General features: G+C 38.6%; 1 protein-coding gene, 1 non-coding gene and 1 pseudogene across 3 annotated transcripts in view; 2 read left to right on the top strand and 1 right to left on the bottom strand.

Annotated features, from left to right (window-relative positions):
* Positions 1-292: 292 nt before the first annotated feature.
* LOC118624544 lies at positions 293-1,034 on the bottom strand (annotated as a pseudogene).
* A 10,940-nt stretch (positions 1,035-11,974) lies between these two features.
* LOC118624806 lies at positions 11,975-12,081 on the top strand. Its single transcript, XR_004958475.1, has one exon. It is a non-coding gene; the product is annotated as a U6 spliceosomal RNA (small nuclear RNA).
* A 2,142-nt stretch (positions 12,082-14,223) lies between these two features.
* LIMA1 (LIM domain and actin binding 1) overlaps positions 14,224-22,895 on the top strand; it is a 95,075-nt gene continuing 86,403 nt past the window's right edge. The window contains exon 1 of one of the 2 annotated variants that reach the window (XM_036252921.1): positions 14,224-14,311. The gene's annotated coding sequence lies outside the window, so the exon portion shown is untranslated. The remainder of the gene's footprint in view (positions 14,312-22,895) is intronic. The other variant, XM_036252922.1, reaches the window with a different exon arrangement.

Here is a 22,895-nt window from a genome sequence, read left to right as displayed (position 1 = left end):
GAACACTAAAATCTCACTCCATTTTATGAAAACGTAAGACCAAATTCACCATGGTCACCAACAGAAGCAAGAATTCCAATTAAATTAATTAAACCAAACTGTCCAGCTATGAGATAATAAGAGGAAAGCGGGCTTGGGGGGGTGGGTCCGGGAGCAACACTGCAATGTTAAAGGCACAAGAATCTAACCTGCGCAAAACAAAACTGCTTTTCATTGTTTCGAGGCAAGTCATTTAATTATCAGTAGTCCAAGGGCTAAGAAAATTTCGCAGAAAACGGGGGCGTACCCTTTGGCTGTGAGCGTGGCCTGCAGCTGAGGAGCCGAGTTCTTAAGCACCGAGAATTGGCTGACACACTCTTGGGGAAAAGCGCCTTCACAGAATCTCCAGCACCGGGTCTCAGCTTCCTAATATATACAATACAAGACTGGTGTGAAGAAGGCGGAGAGCTGGGAAGTAAAGACCGCTAGGCTTCCAGATCGAAATCATCACACTCATTGTACTCCGGCACGTGCAGTTTGATCTTGGATAAGTCAACCCAGGTGATGAAGTCCTCCATGCTACATGTGACAAGGAAGGCGGGGTTGGTGACCACATTCGGGCCCACGCGCACGTGGCCCTGCTCCACGAAGGCTAGGGCGGCCTTGAGGTGCTGCATCATGCGCAGCTTAAGGAGCACGGTGGGCAGGCGGCGGCAGCAGAAGGACGAGGCCGTGAGGAAGTCACAGAGTTCGAGAGAGCTGCGGGTGGGCACCAGGCCAGGAGCATAGAGCTTGTTCTACAGCGCGGCCGATGCTCGCGCATGAAATGGGTCGCCTTTGGGCAGATCGCGCAGGCGCCGCGCCAGCTGGTGCACAGAATGACTCAACTGGTTGTAGCGAGTGTGTTCCTCACACCGCTGCAGCCGATAATGCCGCAACACGCGCAGTTCGTGCAGGTTTTGGTCAGTGACCTCCCAGTTCAGGAAGTCCACCTGCTTCAACAGCTTCTGTTCGTGAAACGTAAGCTTCCGCACCATGATGGCCACTGCCAGCTCCCTAGGACCTAAGGTTCCAACACTTTTCTTTTTCTTTTTTTTTCCTTTATTTTTTTTTAGAGAGAGAGAGGAAGGGAGAGGGAGAGATAGAAACATCGATGAGAGAGCACATCGATAGGCTGCCTTCTGCATGCCCCCAACTAGGGACTAGGCCCACAACCTGGGCATGTGCCCTGACCAGGAATCGAACCAGTGACTTCTTGGTACATGGGTCATTGCCCAACCACTGAGCCACACCAGCTAGACTGTCCCAATACTTTTCATAAAATAACTCATCAGCCAGTGATCTGAAATGTCATATTTAATCATATATCAAATTAATCCTTACAGGTTGAAATCTTTTTGTAGGCCATATATTCTGTTTCATTGATTTATCCATCCTAGTACCAATGATACCAAATTGGGTATTAATTACTATGAATTTTAGAATCAGCTTGTGAAGTTCCTAGAAAAATACTGTTGGGATTTTTATTGGATTGCGCTGAATTTATAGATCAATTTGGGGAAATAAATATCTTTATTTTTATATTGAGTCTTGCAATACATGAACATGGTATATTTTTCTATTAATTTATATCTAATGTTTTCCAATAAAATTTAAAATTTATTCTCATATCTTATACATAGTTTGTTAGACTTAATCCTACACCCTTTATTTTTAATGATATTGTAAACAGCACTTTAAATGAAATTCCTTCTTGTGGCTAAAGTATAAAAATGTACTTGAGCTTGTATATTGATCTTATACCCAGCCATCTTGTAAACTCAATTGTTATTTCTTATTTTTCTCCCCTTAAAAATTATTTTCTTTCTTTATTGATTTTTAGAGAGAGATAGAAACATCGATGAGAGAGAATGTCAATTAGCCGCCTCCTGCATGCCCCTCACTGGAGATAGGGCCAGGTTATTTTGAAAAGATTTTCCTGTCTTTAGGAATAAAATTAATTGTGAAAGGGCAGGTGTTTTGGGGAGCAGGGAGGAAGAACCAGAAGCAACTTAAATTAGACCGAACCACTGTCTCTTTCACAGGATCAAGGTGGGAGTATGTGAAGAGGGCCAGAATCTGGTAATTTAAGGTGACAGACACTAATAATAAGTGTCTTTGAATTTAAAAGCTGCAGCTAGAGAGGACATAATTAAATTACATGAGGACAAAGAAGGCTAGAGAAAGACTAAAAGGTGCTCTCAGGTCAGCCTTCCACTACAGCTAGGTACTGTTCTCACAGAGTTCCCTAGAGAGTCTTCTACCATCAAGTGACATTTGAGGTATTAAACATGTGAGATGGGATTGGACACCTTGAGCATATGATCCTTAAGGGGCTGACAGTGCACACTTCCTGTTGAACTAGTTTCTTATCCTAAAGTCTGATCCCCAAGCTCAGATGTTCTTCTGTTCTCCAGCACTTTTCAAACTTCTATCATTATGTTGCTAAAAGAATGAGGAAGAACCAACAGATCAGCTTCTGCCGTGGAGTATGCAATTTACCTCTAGAAAACTTATCAGCCTATATTAGGAACCAGTGGGAGAAGTGGGAAAGAGATCTAATATTTACTGAATGTATACTATATGCTGAGTACTATATGTCATTTAATTTAATCCTCATGACAATACTGTCACCCAAGTAGTATTATTGCCAAGAAAGACAATGAGATTTAGAGAAAAAACTTGCCCCCGACTCATGTTAAAAAGTCAAAGATGAAATGCAAATACATTCTGACTCCAGAGTTTGTTTATTCCATCAGAGCAAGGAATCCCTCCCAACCAAGTGTTAATGCCTGGGTGTTTCCCTGCCTCCTGGTAGTGAATATTCTCCCTGGCTCTGTAACATTTCCATAAGAGTGACTTTTTATTGAAACAATTTAACATTCTGCAAACTAAGAATCTGACAAAATCCCAAAAGTTTATTAAGTGCAGGGATATTAATGTGCATGTGTTTAAAATTCTAAGAGTGAAAATAAGTATACTAATCCTGCCAACAATAATTAAAAAAAAAAAATCACTTCCTCCTTCATTTATTGTAATTGCTTGGAAGCAGAAGTCAGGAAATCCCCTTCCTTGATTTGTGATATTTATGTGGCTATTATTCCCAAAGAACAGAATTTATTCTGCTTTTTTTTTTTTTTTTTTTGGAACATGCCCCTAGTGGGAACCGAACCTGGGACTCTCTGGTCCGCAGGCCAACTCTCCAACCACTGAGCCACACCGGCCAAGGCAAATGCCCAGCATTGTTTGTTTTGTTTTTTATCCTCACTCGAGGACATTTTTGCACTTATCTTCAGATACAGCGGGAGGGAGAGAGGGCGAGGGAGGAAGAGAGAGAGAGATACATTGACTGGTTACCACCCACAAGTTGGGGTCGGGGAGGAACCACAACAAAGGTGCGCGCCCTTAGCGGGAACCGAACCCAGGACTCTCTGGTCCATGGGCCAATGCTCTAACCGCTGAGCAAAACTGGCCAGGGCTAGTCTGCTTTATCCTTTGAAATTCTCAACATTCTTTTTCATTCTTCTTTAATAGAACATAGTTTGGGCTGGTTTAAAGATTTCTACGTGATAATAGTTTTATTTCCTTTTCTATATTCTTAGAAAATGAAGCTATAAGCAAACAAAGTATGCCTGATCACTTCTTATACATAAAAAAGTATATTCCCTACAATGATAACTTACTATCCTAGGAATTACATATGACAAAATACCTTTAATACACATATATTTTCAGTTGAATGAATGAATTAACCATATATATCAAAAATACATTTAAATGTATAGTTAAAATGGATGAATCTTTTTTTTTTTTTCAAAAAAATTTTGGGAAGAATGCAAATTGTTCAAATATACAGAACTCATAATATCCTAGAATAACTACAGAATACATTTCACGTAAGTAAAATAATTTTAATTATTAAAAGATTATCACAGAGATGTAATTAAATGGAATAGAATAAAATTCTAAAAATAGATAATTTAAATTTTCATCCCTCTTTTGAGATTTAGAAAAAATAGTTTAATTTTTTCATAGTTTTCAAAATGACTCATTATGAGTGTACCAAAAAAGACAAATGTACATAATAGTTTAATATAAACATATAAAACTAAGTTCAACTAAACCATAATGTATTGTACTACCACAAACTCTTTCTTAATTTGTTTTTATGATTTCTTTCCTGATTTTTCTCTATACCTAATTAAAAATAATAGTGATGCCTAGAAAATTATGTGTAAAATAATAAGACCTCTGTTGTTTTTTACTCTATACAGCAATCCCCCCCCCCCCCCGCCTTATCCACTGGAGATATGTTCCAAGACCCCCAGTGGATGCCTGAAACTGCAGAGAGTACTGAACCCCATATACACTATGTTTTTTTCCTATAAATACATACCTATAATAAAGTTTATAAATTAGGCAAGTTCACAGATACAAGATTCAGTTTTACTGTTCTAAGCAACCTCAGCGTATTTTTTTTCTTTCCTTACTAAGTCGAGAACTTTCACCTTTTCACTTAGGGAAGCACTTTATGGTTTCTCTTTGACATATTCGAATTGTGAGCATCACTATTCTCTTTTTTGTGTGTGTGTGGGCGCCAGGACCAATGATCACCAGTTGCCCAGGTACCAAAATGTATGCTTCCAAAATCTCTCTCTCTCTTTTTTTTTATCCTCACCCAAGGACATTTTTTTCCATTTTTTGTTCAGATAGAGTGGGAGAGAGAGAGAGAGAAATATCGATGTGAAAGGGACACATGGAGTGGTTGCCACCCGCACGACCCATCCAGGGCCCGGACAAACTGCAACTGAGGTACACACCCTTAGCAGGAACCGAACTTGGGTCTCTCTGGACCGCAGGCTGATGCTCTAACCACTGAGCCAAACCAGCCAGGGCCAAAATCTCTTGATGTTGATTCCACACATAGAGCAATCAAGCTGCTCTACATGTGCCACTCATGACAGAAGCCCGTGCAGCATCACTACTCTTGACCGTTGGGGCCATTAATAAGTAAAATAAGGGTTACTTTAACACAAGCACTGCAATATCACGACAGTCAATCCGATAAACAAGATGTCTACTAAGTGACTAATGGGCAGGTAGTGTATACAGCATGGATATACTAGACAAAGGGATGATTCATATCCCAGACAGAATGAAGCAGGACAGTATGAGATTTCATCATGCTACTCAGAATGGCATGCAACTTAAAATTTATGAACTGTTTATTTTTGGAATTTTTTATTTAATATTTTTGGACCACAGTTGACCATGGGTAACTGAAACCACAGAAAGTGAAACCATGGATACAGGAAACTACCGTCAGTTCTCCTAAGGCAATCTCATCCTTTCCAGGGTCATTCATTACCCTCTCTTCCCTGATGATTTTGACCTATAGTTCAGAGCTAGATCCAAGGTTTTCTGAGGCCTGAAGCTTACACAGTTGGGAGACCTCTTTAAGAAAATTAATATAGCGCCCTGGCCAGTTTGGCTCAGCGGTTAGAGCGTCGGCCTGCGGTCCGGAGAGACCCGGGTTCGGTTCCCGCTAGGGGCACGTGCTTCGGTTGCAGTTTGTCCCCGGCCCTTGTTGGTCGTGCAGGTGGCAGCCACTCGATGTGTTCCTTCACGTCGATGTTTCTCTCTCTCTCTCCCTCCCACTCTATCTGTACAAAAAATGGAAAAATATCCTCGGGTGAGGATAAAAAAAAATAAAAAAATAAAAAAAATTTTAAAAAAAGAAAATTAATATAGCTGTTTTGTTTTGGTTTTTAATTTTTTTTTATTTTTTGCATTTATCTTCAGATAGAGCAGAAGGGAGAGAGGGAAGGAGAGAAACATCGATGTGAAAGGGACACATCGAGTGGTTGCCTCCTGCATGACCCCAACCAGGGCCGGGGACAAACCACAACCACAACGTGCCCTTAGAGGGAACTAAACTCTCTGGTCCACAGGCCAATGCTCTAACCACTAAGCCAAACCAGCCAGGGCCGTAGCTGTTTAAATATAGAATTGTTAGGGCCTGTCTCAGGTCCTTGAAATGGGCCTTTGCAAGAGACCTGAAGATTAAATTCATCAGCTTCACAGCAAATATGTCTCTGTGCTATAGCTATATCTTAAACCCAGATATTTCTCTTAGTGACTAAAGAACTGTTTTCTAGTTGCCTACTGGGTAGCTCTTTTTTAAGTCCTCCTTAAATTTAACAGGCCCATAGTTTAACTTGGTGTCTGTCCTTCCTACTCCTCCACCCACTATCACCAGGAACTTCCGAGTTTTCCTGCATTCTCCAGATCAGGAAATAGTACCAGCATTGCCTGGCTGGTGTGGCTCAGTGGATTGAGCACCGGCCCATGGACTTGAGGGGTCCTGGTTCAATTCAGGCACATGACTGGGTTTCAGGCTGGATCCCCTGTAGGGGGCGTGCAGGAGGCAGCTGATTGATGTGTCTCTCTCGCATCCATCTTTCTGTCTCTCTCTCTGGAAAATCAACAAAAAAATACTAAAAAAAGAAAGAAATAGTACCAGCATTCATCCAGTTGCAGAAGTCACCTCCATGTCCAAGCAAACCATTAAATCTTGACAAGTCGTCTTCCAAATAATTTGACATTCACATCTCTCTAGTTCATTTACTTTTCTCCAACTCTAATTCTACTCTAGTTCAGACCATCAACATCTTCTTTTAAAATTTATTTTTGACAGTATTATAGATGTCTACCATCCCACCCCCACCTTAGCCCCCCTCCACCCAGCCCCTGCCCCACCCCAGGCCTTCCCCACACTATTGTCTTTGTCTATGGGCTATGCATATATGTTCTTTGGTTAATCCCTTCCTGTCCCCTCCATCCCCTCCCCTCTGAGATCTATCAGTCTCTTCCATGTATCCATGCCTCTGGACCTATTTTGTTGGTCAGTTTATTTTGTTCATTAGATTCCATATATAAGTGAGGCCATGTGATATTTGTCTTTCTCTAACTGGCTTATTTCACTTAGCATAATAATCTCCAGGTCCATCCATAATGTCACAAAGAGTAAGAGCTCCTTTTTTACAGCCACATAGTATTCCATTGTGTAAATGTACCACAGCTTTTTGTTATTGTTGTTAATCCTCACCTGAGGATATTTTTTCCATTGGTTTTTTAGAGACAGTGGAAGGGAGGTAGGGGAGAGGGAAGGAAGGAGGGAGGGAGGGAGAGAGAGAGAGAGAGAGAGAGAGAGAGAGAGATTGATGTGAGAAGGCCCTCTTACCCCTGGTCCCTGGCCAAACATACATCGACTGGCTGCCTCTCGCTCCCACCCCAACTGGGGCTGGGGAACAAACCTGCAACCCAGGTATGTGCTCTAAACTGGGAGTCAAACCTATGACCCTTTGATGCTTTGGCCAATGCTCTAACCACTGAGCAGTGCTAGCCAGGGCTGTACCACAGCTTTTTCATCCACTCATCTACTGATGGGTACTTGGGCTGTTTCCGGATCTTGGCTATTACAAATAATGCTGCTATGAACATAAGGGTGCATATATTCTTTCTGATTGGTGTTTCAGGATTCTTAGGATATATTCCCCAGAAATGGGATCACTGTGTCAAATGGCAGTTCCAATTTTAATTTTTTGAGGAAACTTCACACTGTTTTCGACAGTGGCTACACCAGTCTGCATTCCTACCAGCAGTGTACTAGGGTTCCCTTTTCTCCACATTCTCACCAGCACTTGTTTGTTGTTTGTTGATTTGTTGATGATAGCCATTCTGACAGGTGTGAGGTGATATCTCATTATGGTTTTAACTTGCATCTCTCTGATGATAGTGGCATTGAGCATTTTTTCATATGCCTATTCACCATCCCTTTGTCCTCTTTAGAGAAGTGTTTATTCAGGTCCTTTGCCCCTTTTCTAATTGGATTGTTTGTCTTCCTGGATGTTGAGTTTTATGAGTTCTTTGTATTTTTTGGAAATTAACCCCTTATGAGATATATCACTGGCGAATATGTTCTCCCATACAGTGAGTCCCCTTTTCATTTTGTTGGTTTCTTTTGCTGTGCAGAAGCTTTTTAGTTTGATGTAGTCCCGTTATTTATTGTTTTCCTTTGTTTCTCTTGCCCTAGGAAGACCATCAAAATCTTTCACCCAGATTATTCCAACAGCCACCAAATGGATCTCCTAGCCTCCAGTTTTGCCACCTTTTAAACCTTCACATTCCAACCAAAGTTCTCTCTCTAGAATACACATCTGATCATGTCATTCCCTGGCCTCAAACACTACTATACTGTACAAACTTCAGTGTGCATAATAAATGACTTGGCAATGTTGTAAAAAAAAAAAAAAAAAAAAAAATTACAGATTTGGGGACTTTAACCCAGTGATTTTGACTTAGTAGATATGGGGTAAAATATAGGAATAAGTATTTTTAACAAGACTCCTACGTGATTCTGAGGTAGGTAGTCATACTTAAAGGCATGATGTTTAATGGCTCCCCAGTTCTTCTCCAATAGAATTCAAACTCATGTCTTCCAATGCCTTGTACAATCTGGTACTGCATACCTTTCCAGCTTCATTAGTGACCATCACCTCCTATACCCTAGGCTTAAGTTATACTGAATTTCCCCCCATTTTTAAAGAGAGCATACCCTTACTATACCCTTTTCTACCCTGTTGGTCCTACCCCATCTATCTATCCCTTCCAATGAACCAACCAAACACTCACAATCTTCTGCCTTGCTAATTCCTATTTTCCTTTCAGTTTAGACATCAATTCCTCTAGGAAGACTACTAATTATCAAGTCTGAGTTAAGTACCCTTTCTAAGGGCTACCATAGCCTCCTGTATTTTCCCCTATCACAGTATTTATCTAAAGTAGTCTACTGACTTGTCCTACTGAATCACTGTCTTCTTCTCCAGTGAATCTTCCGGTGCTTAGCACTGTACCTGACATAGAGTAGACACTCAAAAAAATATGTACTGCATGAAAAAAATGAGTAACTTTTACTTAGAAGAAGTATGAATGAAGTTAAGAGAAACAGGCTAAAAATTTTTATTTATGCAATGGAAACTATGTATACCAATGAACAAATGACAGGAGGAATGACAGAAAAATAACTATAGTAAATGAACTAGGAAGAAAATGAAAAAAAAAAAAAAAAACTTGAATAAGCAATTCACAACAAAAAAAATCCAAATTGCCCGGCTTTTGTGGCTCAGTGGTTGAGTGTTGACCCATGCACCAATGGGTTGCCAGTTCGATTTCTGGTCAGGGCACATTCCCAGGTTGTGGGCCCCATCCCCAGTGGGGGGCATACAGGAGGCAGCCAATCCATGTTCTCTCTCATTGATGTTTCTATCTTTCTCCCTCTCTCTTTAAAATCAATAAAGAAAAAAAAACTTTTTTTTTAATCCTAATGGCCAATAAGGATAAAAAAGATATTTATTCTCATTATCAACTAGACAAATGCAAATTAACTAAAGATATTATTATTCCATACCCATCAAACTAGCAAAGATTTAAGTCTGAAAATACCAACTTTTGGCAAGGATGTAGAGAAATGAGATCTCATACTGTGGATGGAAGGGTAAGCTGAAGGTATATTCCTAGCAACTCTATAATGATGTCCTTTTAACACTGTTTATAATAGTGAAAAAAATGGAAATAATCTAAACGTCCATCAGTAGTGGTATATGTGTAAATGGAATACTTTGGAGCATTTAAAAATAAATTAGTTACACATATGAATATGGATAGTTCCTCACAAAAAAGAATAATTAACATCAATAGTGCCAATGTTGAAAAATCAGGAGTAAAAAACAAAGGACTGAACACAGAAGAAAAGCAAAGGGTAATGGGGTAACTATCATTTGGTGATCCTAATCTGCTATTTTTCCAACAAATTTCTTGTCATTAAGTTTGATTCATGATCTATTAAGCTACCATTTCTCACTTTATACAAATTAATTAAAATAAAAATTCTTTCAGCTTTAGCAGTACTGACTGCAAAGTGGTATCTTTTTAGCTTTCTATACAGTTGTTGAGATTGTAACTTTTTTTATTCTACATTAATATATACAAAATCCTGAAAATCATTCAAATTAATTTCATGTTTTAAAATTTCACTTAAGCCCTGGCCGGTTTGGCTCAGCAGTTAGAGCATCCGCCTGCGGTCCGGAGAGGCCCAGGTTCGGTTCCCGCTAAGGGCATGTACTTCGGTTGCAGTTTGTCCCCGGCCCTGGTTGGTCGTGCGGGTGGCAGCCACTCGATGTGTCCCTTTCACATCGATGTTTCTCTCTCTCTCTCTTCCTCTCTCTCCCTCCCACTCTGTCTGTACAAAAAATGGAAAAATGTCCTTGGATAAGGATTAAAAAATAAAATTAAATTAAATTAAAAAAATAAAATTTCACTTAAATGATACAATTTTCTCCGACCATGTATCTATAGTGAAGTTATTTCTTCATAAGGCCAAAGAGATGGTTCTAATAAATTAAAATAATTTAAAATGCTGAGTTTCTAATAAAAGGCATAAATTCATTACTTTTTATTAACATATTCCTAGGCAGAGCTTCACATTTATTTTTATTAAATGGAATGTCTTTAAAATTACCTGACAAATCTTTAACATGAGATTCATGCTTTCTAACACCAATTAACATTTTTCCAAAAGCCCAGCCAGTGTGGCTCAGTTGAGTGTCGACCCATGCACCAAGAGGTCACCGGTTCGATTCCCGGTCAGGGCACACACCCAGATTGTGGGCGAAATCCCCAGTGGGGGACATGCAGGAGGCGGTCAACCAATGTTCTCTCTCATTAATGTTTCTATCTCTCTCTCCCCCTCTCCTTTCCTCTCTCTCTAAAATCAATAAAGAAAAAAAAAATACTTAAAAAAAATGTTTCCAAAGCATTTATGGTGCATTTGATTAAATTTTTAATGTTAGTTCATCCTAACTGCAATACAACTGAAAATTCTTCAAAAATGCTAATCATTAAAACAAGGTCTTGCAAGAAATCAATGTTAGCTAATCCCTTTGCCAAACCAGAATTTAAAATATTAGAAAAACACATATATAATGAAGGATATGCCTGACACAGAGCAGTGGCAGTTTGAAAACTACATGTTTCCTATCTCAAACATAGTACTTGTCCAGTTTTAATAACTTCAATTTCAAATTCTTTAGCTACAGTTTCTAGCTTAATTTTATTTTTACTGGATTGGTGATAAATAGAATAAATTTTATTCAGGATATTTTTAAACAATTGACTTATTTTATTTTAGGTATTGAATTGCAATCAATTATTTAAACAATGCCAAATGATGACTTCAGGAAAATTTTCTAACAAATTTGTAGCTACTCCAGACTTCCTTCCCACTACTGTATAAACATCATTACAACAAAAATGCAATTACGTTCACTTTCAAATATTCATTATCAAAACCACAATCTTTTAAAGTAGACAATAATGAATTAGAAATACACTCTGCTATGGCTGATACCAATTCTTTTTTTTGTGTGTGTGTGTGGTACGTGCCCCTAGTGGGAACCGAACCCGGGACTCTCTGGTCCACAGGCTGACGCTCAACTGCTGAGCCAAATTGGCCAGGGCCCAATTCTTTTGAAGTAACAAATATCATCACCAGTATAGAAACTCATTCAATTGCATACTGAAGATTAATCACTAAGTGCTTTTCTTTTAAAGTGTAGATACCTAATCAATGATAGCACGTATCTGTCATTCTCTTCTTAGATATTCTGAAATATCTTCATCTAATTTTTGCAATATATTCTGTTGTTCCTGTTGCACTGTATCATGTATGTAAACAACTGTTTATATCTACTCCATTTTTCTCTTTTACTGTATTGCCCCTTCACTATCAGACAAAGACCTATTATGTTTTACTAAACTATAAAGAGTATTAAAAACTACTATGATGGTATTAACATCTTAATTTATTTATACAATAAATTGGAAATTGAGTCATTAGATGCTCCCTTCGGCAGCACATATACAAAAATTGGAACGATACAGAGTTTATTAGCATGGTCCCTGTGCAAGAATGACATGCAAATTCGTGAATAGTTCCATATTTTAGGAAGAAAAAAAATGAGTCATTAGTTGATTCATGTAACAACTCTTGAATTCTAGTACAGTCTTTAAAAATATCATGTTCTTTTTTTTTTTTGCAGAAGTTTGCCTACTCGTTTTATTAGTATCATTTGGTGTTACTAAATATGCCCTCCATTCTTGCTTTCTTGCTGTCACTCCTAAATGCTGAACTAGCAAACAATCCTAATATATCCATTCTTTTATTTGAAGCCATTTGTACTGTTCTGAAAACATTCCTTTTAGAGCCAATTTCATACTACAAGTGTGACATCTCTGAACAGAGTTGGTAAGAGATGCATACTTTAGTCAGTATTTCCACCATACAGACAACCTTAAGAGCAGAGTTATTAGTAAAATGAAGTTAAAAAAAGAATGAAGAGCCCGGCCAGTATAGCTCAGTGGTTGAGCATCGACCCAAGAGCTTGCCGGTTCGATTCCCGGACAGGGCACATGCCTAGGTTGTGAGCCTGACCCCCAGTGGGGGGTGTGCAGGAGGCAGCCAATCGATGTTCTCTCTCTCATCAATGTTTCTATCTCTCTCTCCCTCTCCTTTTCTCTCTCTCTCTAGAATCAATAAAGAAAAAAAAAAAGAAGAGTTTTAAGTATTTACCTGTTCTTAACATATTTAACTATAAAGTTATAAAATTTGATTTTTAATAATTCCCTCATGAAAATTTAGCAATCAGCCTTGCAAACTGGTAAAAGCCAACTGAGTGTACTAACTCTGTTTTCAAAATGGCACTAAGGGAGGCTTTGGGAGAGCAAGTAATTGCCTAAGTTGGTAAGTCAAGATTCAAATCTAGGTCCAAAACTCTGACACAAGTTAGGTTTCTTGGTGAATAAGGGCCATTATTGGCTTTTTTTTTTTTTTTTTTAGAAGTTGGGGCATATACTGAGGTAACTCTACATGCAAGGGGATGCATTTTCTGAACTAACATCTTATATTGATATTGCATACTCTTCTACATTCCCATGCTGACTGCCAGTTTTGCCAGAGTCTTGATGTTTGATACCTATCCAGAAATCAGTCTAGGCTGGATACTTGAAGGAAGAGGGAATAACTGAGTGGTCTATCCATCATCTACTGTTGGAAATTTCTCTTTTTGCCTGGTGGTGTGGCTCAGTGGATTGAGTGTCCTCTCATGGACTGAGAGGTCCTGTTTTGCATCCCAGTCAGGACACATGCCCAGGTTGTGGACTCCATCCCCAGTAGGGTGCATGCAGGAGGCAGCTGATTGATGTTTCTCTCTCTCCCTTCCTCTCCCTCTAAAAAATCAATAAAAACATATTTTTTAAATTTTTTTCTTCTTAAAACATTTCCTTAACTGTTTTAAGAAAAGTAAATACAGGTGTTTACTACCACCAGCCTCTTATAGTACTACATGAATTCGGAAAAGCTTCAGAAAACTTGTCTGAAACCTTACCAGGGCTGCAGGAAAAGGAAAGGATACTATCAAAGGGCACTCTTCAGTCCCAGGGAACGGGGGCAAGAGTTTGGGGACAGGATGACCATGTGCTAGGCCTCTTAAAGTTCTCTAAACCTTTCATAGCTCCTATTCTAACAGCTGTGTGAAAGGTTAGAGCTGCTGGAGAACTTGGGGATCCGCCCTTGTCCAAACCCTTCATTCATAGAAGGAAATTCTGCTCTAGTGGGGTTAAAGGCAGAATTAATTTATAGCTCTTTCCACTCCAAAACACGGCTTCCTCTAAAATACCCTCCCTGCAAAGAAATCACAAGGAACCTGTTTGGGGACTGGCCTACAGCTGAACCTAAGACATACCTCGCAGTCGCTCCTGAGTCAAACTGCCGTAACTCCAAGCAGAGCTAATTAAGGTCAAAGTAGAGAAGCACAAAGCCCGAGGCAGTTAAGACACACGGATTCCTCAGAGAGCAGCACCAAGGCGCGGCCCCAAGGAGAAGCTGCCCGCCTCTCACGCGGCCAGCAAGGCGCGCCTCGGAGCAACGCGAGCAGCCGCGAGGGCAGGCACGCTGCCGGCGGCGCGCACGCTTGCCCCGAAGCCGCAGGGTAGGCGGGCTGGCGTGCGCGCGCCCGCGGCGGTGGGCGGGGCTCGGGGCGGGGCTCTGAGCCGGAACGGGGCGGGGCCGCAGGAGCTGTAGGTGCTGCAGCTAGGTTGAGACAGGTGCGCGAAGCAGAGCGCCTGGCACCCGTGGTAGGGCTGGTAGCAGTGCAGAGAAAAGACCGCTTTTAGCAAGGTAAGGGCCTTCTCTCTCCACATCCTCCACAGCCGGAAAGTGCGCGGAGACCTCGGTTTCCCTCCACACCTTCTTTCTCCTGCGACTTCTGGGGCGGGGTGAACACAAGGAGAGTGAACCCCTTACCCTCGGAAGAGGGAGTGTTGAAACCACTGATCCTCTGTTCTCTCCTTACTTTTGAGTAATGATCTGGAGTTGGAAGTAATTATATAGGGCCGAGCTTTTGCCGCCTGAGGGAGGGAGCTGATAGGAACTCCCTCTTTTTTAATCGGGAACACTCCTTTCTAACCATATATTTTTTGGTGTGGTGGAGGAAGGTAGCAGTTCATCTGAATTCAAAAGAATCTCCCAGGAAAATAGTATGATATTCAAGTGCTCATTTCCCTTCTTTATTTTCAGCCATTCCCTCCCTCTTTGATTTTTCTACCCTTCCTTTCTGCCAATTGAACTCTGTTTAAGACACTTACTATATTTTGGGGGGGTATGTTGAGAATATAGCAGTCCTTGCAGCTGGGTGTATTATCCTCGAATCGCTATCGTGTATATATTGCTGGCACCTGTCACCAACGTACCTAGGTGTTAATATAAGGTAACTGTACACCCCTGGCTACACCTACTAAACTTGAAGTTGTAGGTGCTAGGAGCAAACCATCTGGCGCTCGTCCTTGCCTCCTTCTGGTGCTTACAACGAGTTTAGCTGATCCTGGTGAGAGATATTTGAACTACTATTGTCTTTCACTTAACTCCAGCTTTCAAAAGCCTGCTTAATCCAGATGGTTCTATCAACTTGACTGTTTTAGTCAAGGTACTTAGAGAGTTATCAACCTTTAAGACAATGCCCCTTTAGGGGAGAGGTCTTCTTTTGCAAGAGGTGGTCATTCTTTTGCTCTTGATTTAAGTGGTTAAATAGAATACTTTTTATCTGCATAGTTACTAATACTATTCACAAATGATAAATATTTTAGGAACCTTGAAATAACACCTTTTTCTGAGGTCTGATGTATACACAAAAGAAGAGGACCCTCAACAAACATTTCTAAGTTCCCGTGGAGTTACAGCCTGGATGAAGGATGATCATGTTTTAAATAGACCTTTAAGAAGTTACAGAGTTAGCAGAAGAGAAGGTTTTAAAGGGGAGGTAGGGGAGGTGTGCATGCATATATATTTCTTTGTTTTGCACCAATAGAAAAACACATAACATGGCGATAGGTAATTTCTTTAGAAACTTATTTTATTTTTTGGACAAAACATTTATTGGGTGCCTCTTGTTTTGTCAGTCCTGCTGTGGGTTCAAAGTTCCAAATGTCCCTACTATAAAAGAGCTTAAAATCAAATGGACTAGGCAGATCAGTGGATACAATTTATATTAGAGAGGTCAATACTATAGTAGAGATCAGCCCAGAGTCTGTGGGAGCACAGGGAGTAGTTTTTTTGGTTCTTGTTTTTTAAATTCTGTCTTCTAGGTTTCCTGGAAAAAAACAAACAAACAAACAAACAACCACACTAGTAAAAACTTTTGAGTAATAGGGTTCTCTTCAATTCATGAATTTGTATTATTCATAGTTCTTATCTTGTGTTCTGCCAACATTATGGCCTTTTGAAGATGGGATTAGGTCCCTTGTTAATTCTGTAGCAGTTCAGTAAATAGTTGGTGGAGCTGTTTTCACTGTTCTGTAATGGGCCTGGAAGGGTTGTTATCAGGTAGTCCATAAAGTGTAGAGCTAGAGAGTAGAGTATTGGCAACATTAGTAAAGCAGTGCCATTTTGTAAAAATTACTCCATTGTGTAACTTTATTTAAGCTGTTACATTCAGACTTTGTTCCAGACTCTGGTTAAGGTGGGCCAAATTTTAACCTTCTAATAATTCTAAGAAGAGAACACTTCAGAAGTGGAAACAATTCTATTAACAGCACACCTTAGTAACAGAGGATACTTTTTCTTACTAAGGTGTTCATAAAATGTATTTTTCTTTCTTTTTTCTTTGGAGGTGGGGATAGGGTGAGTGTATGGGTGGAAAAGGAAAGGGTCAGAAGTGTTTGAAGATTCTTTGTAGAGTTTTGATGATCTGAAGTCTGTAGTAGAATTGAGAGCTCTTCAGATAACTGCCGGCTGTTTTTGCCTACTACGTGCTAGTGTTCTAGTATACAGAGGATGAGCATGACATGGTCCCTTCTCTGTGACTATGTTTTTTATTTTTAAGTAGAGATTGTGAGTTAATAACGCAGATGGTGGTTGTTTCATGTGGTAATTTGAACCATGGTGCTTGTTGAACACGTTTCTTTGGCGTTGCTTACCTCCTTTCTTTCTGTTTATACTCTAGGAAAGTTGTCTCTGCCAGCAATTTTTAGAAAGGCAGTAGGTATATTTGCATGTAATTTGGATACCTACAATGATTACGTTGTTTTCATTCAATGTGTTCAAGTAGAAAGGGTCTTCAAAGATACACAGACAAAAAAGAATGTTAAGAGCATGGGAGATCATTATACATGTTTGCCATAAAAGGCCACCTAACCACAAATTGGGAGAATTTCTCATTATTTATGTTGATCATGAAACTTGTTTAAGGCATTCTTAATTCCATACACTCAGATATAGATGACTTTCATTGTACTCTTTCTGCAGATAGAAAAGTGTGTAACTTGGATCTGAAGTCAGGAATTTCCATAAGAAAAGACTGTTAGTTTTGTGTTTTTTTTAAGGTCGCTATGGTGTTACACTGTATTTTTTTTATAGGAAGTTAAAGTACTTTATTTTGGATTGTGTACAGTAATCTCTAGGTGATGTTAAATTACTTAACACAGACTCTCAAGGTTCTTTAGTAACAAATGAGTGGTTGTAAATTGAGTAGTTTCTACTAAATGATCATGGAATTGAGATTCTATGCTAAATGGTACTCTAGGTAGGATCATACTGATATGTTTATTCTGTGGCTGGATGCAAAGTCCTTGAGACTCAGTCAAGTTGTGCAGATGCAGACCTCTTTTCATAAAAAGGACAAGGTTTGACCCAACAAGCAATTCATCATTCAGCATGTCAAATGATTTCTTTAAACTTGAAAATGTTTCTGGAGACTTCACATGTCCAGTCATAAGAAGTTAACATGTATGTTACCATGAAAATATACATTCTTTTTATTTTCTTTCAAAGAATTTCTTAACATTGCTACTCTGAAATTAAGAACTTTAATATTTAGAAAAAATGCAACCTTCTTGTACTTCTGATAAGTGTGGAGCTATTTTTTGACTTATTTATCCTATAACAAAGCTTACTATTTGAAAAGCCTTACAATCGCTCAAACAAGTTTTCTCTTGCATGCCAAAGTATTGCCAATTTTTGTTTCCTGATATGCTTTTATTTGGTTTTAGATTTCTACACATTTTTCTTAAATTAAGCAAATGGCCCAGGCTTTTCCTCAGAGTCAGTTTTACTTAACAGGTAATATTTGCTCAGATTTGGCTTCCATCTTCAGCACTGGAGGAAATCTGTCTATCTATGCATAGTAGCGAGTGATTTCTCTCTAATGGCCATCTCACAAATATGCATTCACATTTAGAAAATAAGAAGTACGTATACTAATTATAAAATCCTGGGAAACATTAATTATAAAGAAGATAAAATATTTTATAATCTGTACTAGAGAGAACTATAATTTGGTGTATTTCCTTTCAGTCTTTTTTTCTTTAATACACACAAACACACACTAATTGAGTTCATACTATTACAATAAATACAGTTTTGTATCTACTTTTTTTCTTTTACTTTACATTATGTCATAATTTTTCATGGCATCAAAATTACTTGAAAACAATTTTAGTGGATGTTTAATACCATATTGCACTTTTCATAGCGAAACTATCCTTAGCGTTTTTCTTTGTGATTTGTGTATAAGCTCTTCTTTTTAAGAATATCAATTCTTGCCTGGCCAGTGTGGCTGGCTCAGTGGTAGAGTATTGACCCATGCATTGGTTCGATTCCTGGTCAGGTCAGGGCACATGCCTAGGTTGTGGGCCAAATCCCCAGTTGGGGGCATGTAGGGGGCGGCCAGACGATGTTCCCTTTTATCGATGTTTCTGTCTCTCTCTCCCTTTCTCTGTGAAATCAATAAAGAAAAAAATTGTTTTTTTAAGTATCAATTCTTTTGTTTAACTAGTTACTTGCCTTTTAATTTTGTGCACGGTATCTTATTACTTATCTATAGATCATTTTCTTTGGGATTTTTTTTCTTACTTTCATGCTTAAAAGTCTTTTGTTACCCAGAGGTGGATAAAGTATTCGCTCCGATTTGCTTCTAATTTTTATGGTTTTACTTTTTTATATTTAATTTTTAAATTTGTCTTAAACTTACTTTGGAATACCAAACCAGTATGTTTAGTGCTTTTGCATATCTCTGGGCTTCAGATCCATATTTCCAACTACCTGGTAGACCATGTGGATAGTCCCTATATATCAGGCACCTGCATCCACCTAGTTTTCCTAGGGAGAAAGCTTAAAGTTGTCTTGAACTCTTCAGTCCTCCTCTCTTCCCACATTTAATCACCAACATTGGTTGATTTTACCCCAAAGAGGTGATAATGCCTCTTTCATCATTCTTCTAATTCAGATCCCCTTTTTGGGTAGAGTTCCTGAGCAATCGTTAGATTTGGCTTCAGTTTTTCTTTTTCAGTCCAGAGTTGTCATAAAAAAAATAATAAAAAAAATAGAACACTGATTTTCAAAGTGTGGTTCCCTCGATTACCTGGGGTGTTGCTTAAAAAGGTAGATTCCCAGGTCCTACCTAAATCTATGAATCAATATATTTAAGGGATGGGGCCTGGAAATCTGCAGTTTCAATAAGTACCTCAAGAGATTAATTTACACACTTAAGGCAAACTAATGCCCACGTCAATTAAGTCTAAGTTTCCCTGCATGCCATTCAAGACCCCCAATTCCACACCCTGACAGCCTATTTTTCTAGGCTTATCGCCCACATCACTACCCACCCACCTAGCACTGTAGTTATACAATGATTCAGGGTTTCCTGGACCCACCCTGTCCTTCCCGGCCTCTGTGCCTTTGCTTATGCAGTTCCCACAGCCTTATGCTCCTCCCCCAACTCCTGCTGAAATCCTTTTTTTAAAGAGCTCAAATAAAATGCCAGTTTAAAGAAATAAAGCTTTTTCTAATTTCTCTTATTTGAATCAGTGGCTCCTTCCTCAGTCTTGACTTAGCATTTTATTTTTACTTCTTTTTTTTTTTTTACCTTAATGCTGTCACTATTTATGAATTATTGCTTCCTTAAAAGATTATAAGCCTTCTAAATAAGAACCTTGCCTTTCCTTTTCATTTCATAGCCATTATTCATGTAATAAGCAATTAAATACTCAGAGTACATGAAATATATATAATCTTTTAAACATTATTATATAACAGTGTTTGGCTTCACATCACACTTAGAATAAAATCAAAATCTTTACCATTACTTATAAATTTTTATTTAATCTGACTGCCATTCATCTCTGTCTTCACCTCATATTTCTCATTTACTCCCTAGCTGTATTTTTCCTGCCTCAGGGCCTTTACATTTGCTATTTTCTCTGCCTGGAAAACTCCCCCATCTCTTCTTTTTACCTGGCTGGCTGCATATCTCCTCCCCATCATTCAGGTTTCAGCTCAAATGTCATTCACTCAAAGAGGCCTTCCCTGACCACTATCTAAAGCATCTGCCCCCTTTCCTACTACCACTCCAGTTACTCTTTTTGTATTTCCTTCACAGCATTAATCTGTATTTAATTGTCCTGCTTCCTCAGTAGAATGGAAGCTACATGAGAGCAGAGACCTTGTCTGTCACTTTTTAAGGTTATATCTTTAGCAAATAAAGTGCTCAATAAATATTTGTTGAATGCATTAATAAGCCTTGAAGACAGACTTCTCATTATAACAATTCTTGTTTTGGTTCACAATCCAAAGCTTTGTTGTTGTTGTTGTTGTTATTTTAATGGACAAGAGTTGAGGTAGTTCCATCAGGGTTCAAATCAGGTAGCAGTCTCTGAGGATTTCTGAAGGTAGCACGACAAAGTTTTGGATGTTGTGACAGGCAGGATTCTGAGTGCAGGTTTTCCAAGGTGTTCCCAGATCCAGGCCACTATTTTACTACTTGTCAGCATCTCCTTCCAGGATGATTACTGCTAATCAATACTAGTCTTTTAACACTCGTTACATATTTATTTTTATTTATTTATTTATTTTTGGTATGTACCCCTAGTGGGAACTGAACCCAGAATTCTCTGGTCCGCAGGCTTATGCTCCAACCACTGAGCCAAACCGGCCAGGGCAACACTTGTTACATTTTAAAAAACATATATAGCAAAACTAGAATCCAACTGACTAGAATCCTCACACAACCAGAAGTTTTCTTCTGTTTTACTTCTCTAGAAGAAAATTAAGAAAGCCACAGAGGATCTTTAAGGAAAGTATATTTTGCCCTGGCCGGTTTGGCTCAGTGGTTAAAGCATGGGCCTACGGGAGACACCCGGGTTCAGTTCCTGCTAGGGGCACGTAACTTGGTTGCGGTTTGTCCCCAGCCCTGGTTGGGGTCGTGTGAGTGGCAATTACTAGATGTGTCTCTCTCTCTCTCTCTCTCTTCCGCCCTCTCTCCCTCCTGCTCTGTCTGAAGGTAAATGCAAAAATGTCCTCTGGTGAGGATAAAAAAAAAAAAAAGAAAGAAAAAGACAGTATATTTTCATTATACTTACTACATACCCTGAAATAGGACAGTGTATTGATTAGAAAGATTGTCGACAACAACTTTAAATAAGAGGTTTCTCGTTAACATCTAGTTGAACCAGACAGGATAACTAATCAGTTCTGTTTTCCTACTTCTCTTCATTGGGTAGCCTTATTTTTTAATTCCATTTTTTTTCTTAAAACTGAACAAAAATCTTATTTAAAATAATGGATTTTATAGTTACTTATAATTTTTCAAAGTACTATTTCTTTTATCCTCTCATTTAATCCTCATAGCTATTCCATATGAATTATTATCGTTTTTCAGATGAAGAAACTGAGACCCAAAGAAACTGATTGACTTTCTCATGCCAACTAAGAGACCAGTACTCAATAAATTTATCTCAATACCTTTTAAAACACCACCATAATTTAATATAATTTTTAGAAGGTAAACATTAAAATTTAATTAAAACACTAACATCAATATGTTTGTAAGCAGTCCTTATTAAGAAATAAGATCCATAGCATTAGTTAGATTAGCAGAATTTTATCACTTCTGTGGCTGTGTGATTTGGTAATTCTTTATGTGACCAGCCTCAGCTGTGCTTGTCCTTGATTAAAGCACTGTTTGGTGTTAGCTTCTCAGATTTTTACAGAAAGGAAAGATTAGAGAACTTGCCCAGAGAAGAGTCACTTTTCAGTAAGCCCGTTTTAATTCCCCTGCTTGAATTGGTTAAATTGATCTGAGTTGGCTTTTCAGATTGAGCAAGACCTGAAAAAAAACATATCATCTAAAATTTCAGATAAGAAGAATGGAAGCCAGGCCCTTCCTGGAAATGGCCAAGAGTGAAACTAAGAAGCTGTGTATTTGGAGAAAACTTGATTAATTATTAAGGACAAAGGACTGTATAAGGAGAAATGGAATGGAAGCAGCCTTCTTAAAATAATTGTTTATATTTCTTCTGCTTTGACATTGTAAAGAAGACTCTTTAATTATCCACTTTGTCTTAATTAAGCATGTAATTGGCAAGACCTATGAGCATATACTTTATAGGCAGATATTTAATTATGTAAGTGGGCCTCTGTCAAGCTACGTGGCAACTGAGAGCTAGTATAGTACTGTTTTTCGTTTGTATAACAGATATTTATTGAGCCCTACATGGTACCAGGCACTGACATTTGATGCATCTGATGATAAAGTATGGAGTGGTACAAAGGTTAAAGGAGAAACAGCCTGTTCGAGTTAATCTATGCTTTTGTGGCCTCAGTCAACTCTAAATTTCTTCTTTTTTTTTTTAATTAACTATGCTTTTCTCTACTTTTCCCCTTAAATTTGAGGTTACTGTCATAATTATCTGTTTTTCTACTTACTGAAAGAGATTTTACTTGCTATGTATGAAAAAAACCCTCACTCACTTGGATTATGTTGCCCTTAACAATGAGTTAATTATCAACTGGGGGGAAGGGAGGAAGAACCAAGTGAATATATAACAGATTAGATTTGTGACAGAGGTAGAATTAAACTTGGATTAGATCTGGTAATTCCTTACTTTAAAGAAAGAAAATATATGATTCTTTATGACCTAAAAATTTTAGACCAGAGTCCGTTTTTAAAGGCTGTAATTGGAGGTTACTCTTTTAACTGTCTAACTAAGATATATGAAGATTACCACAATTATATAAAAAGCTAATTTGGGATTCAAAAGTGCAAGAGATACTCAAGTGAATGAATAAAGTAAGAGAAGCCATATAGGAAGGTGATAGTTACATCATCTTCAACTTAAGAGTTTTTATAGGGTGTTGAGAACACCTAAAATGTGGCCCTTATAAGGTGTAATTTGACAGATTTAGACATTTTGGTGCAGAGAAATGGTGTCAG

Source organism: Molossus molossus, unplaced genomic scaffold (assembly GCF_014108415.1).
Source record: "Molossus molossus isolate mMolMol1 unplaced genomic scaffold, mMolMol1.p scaffold_m16_p_10, whole genome shotgun sequence".
Lineage (NCBI taxonomy): Eukaryota > Metazoa > Chordata > Mammalia > Chiroptera > Molossidae > Molossus > Molossus molossus.
This window is presented reverse-complemented; position numbering and strand designations above follow the sequence as displayed.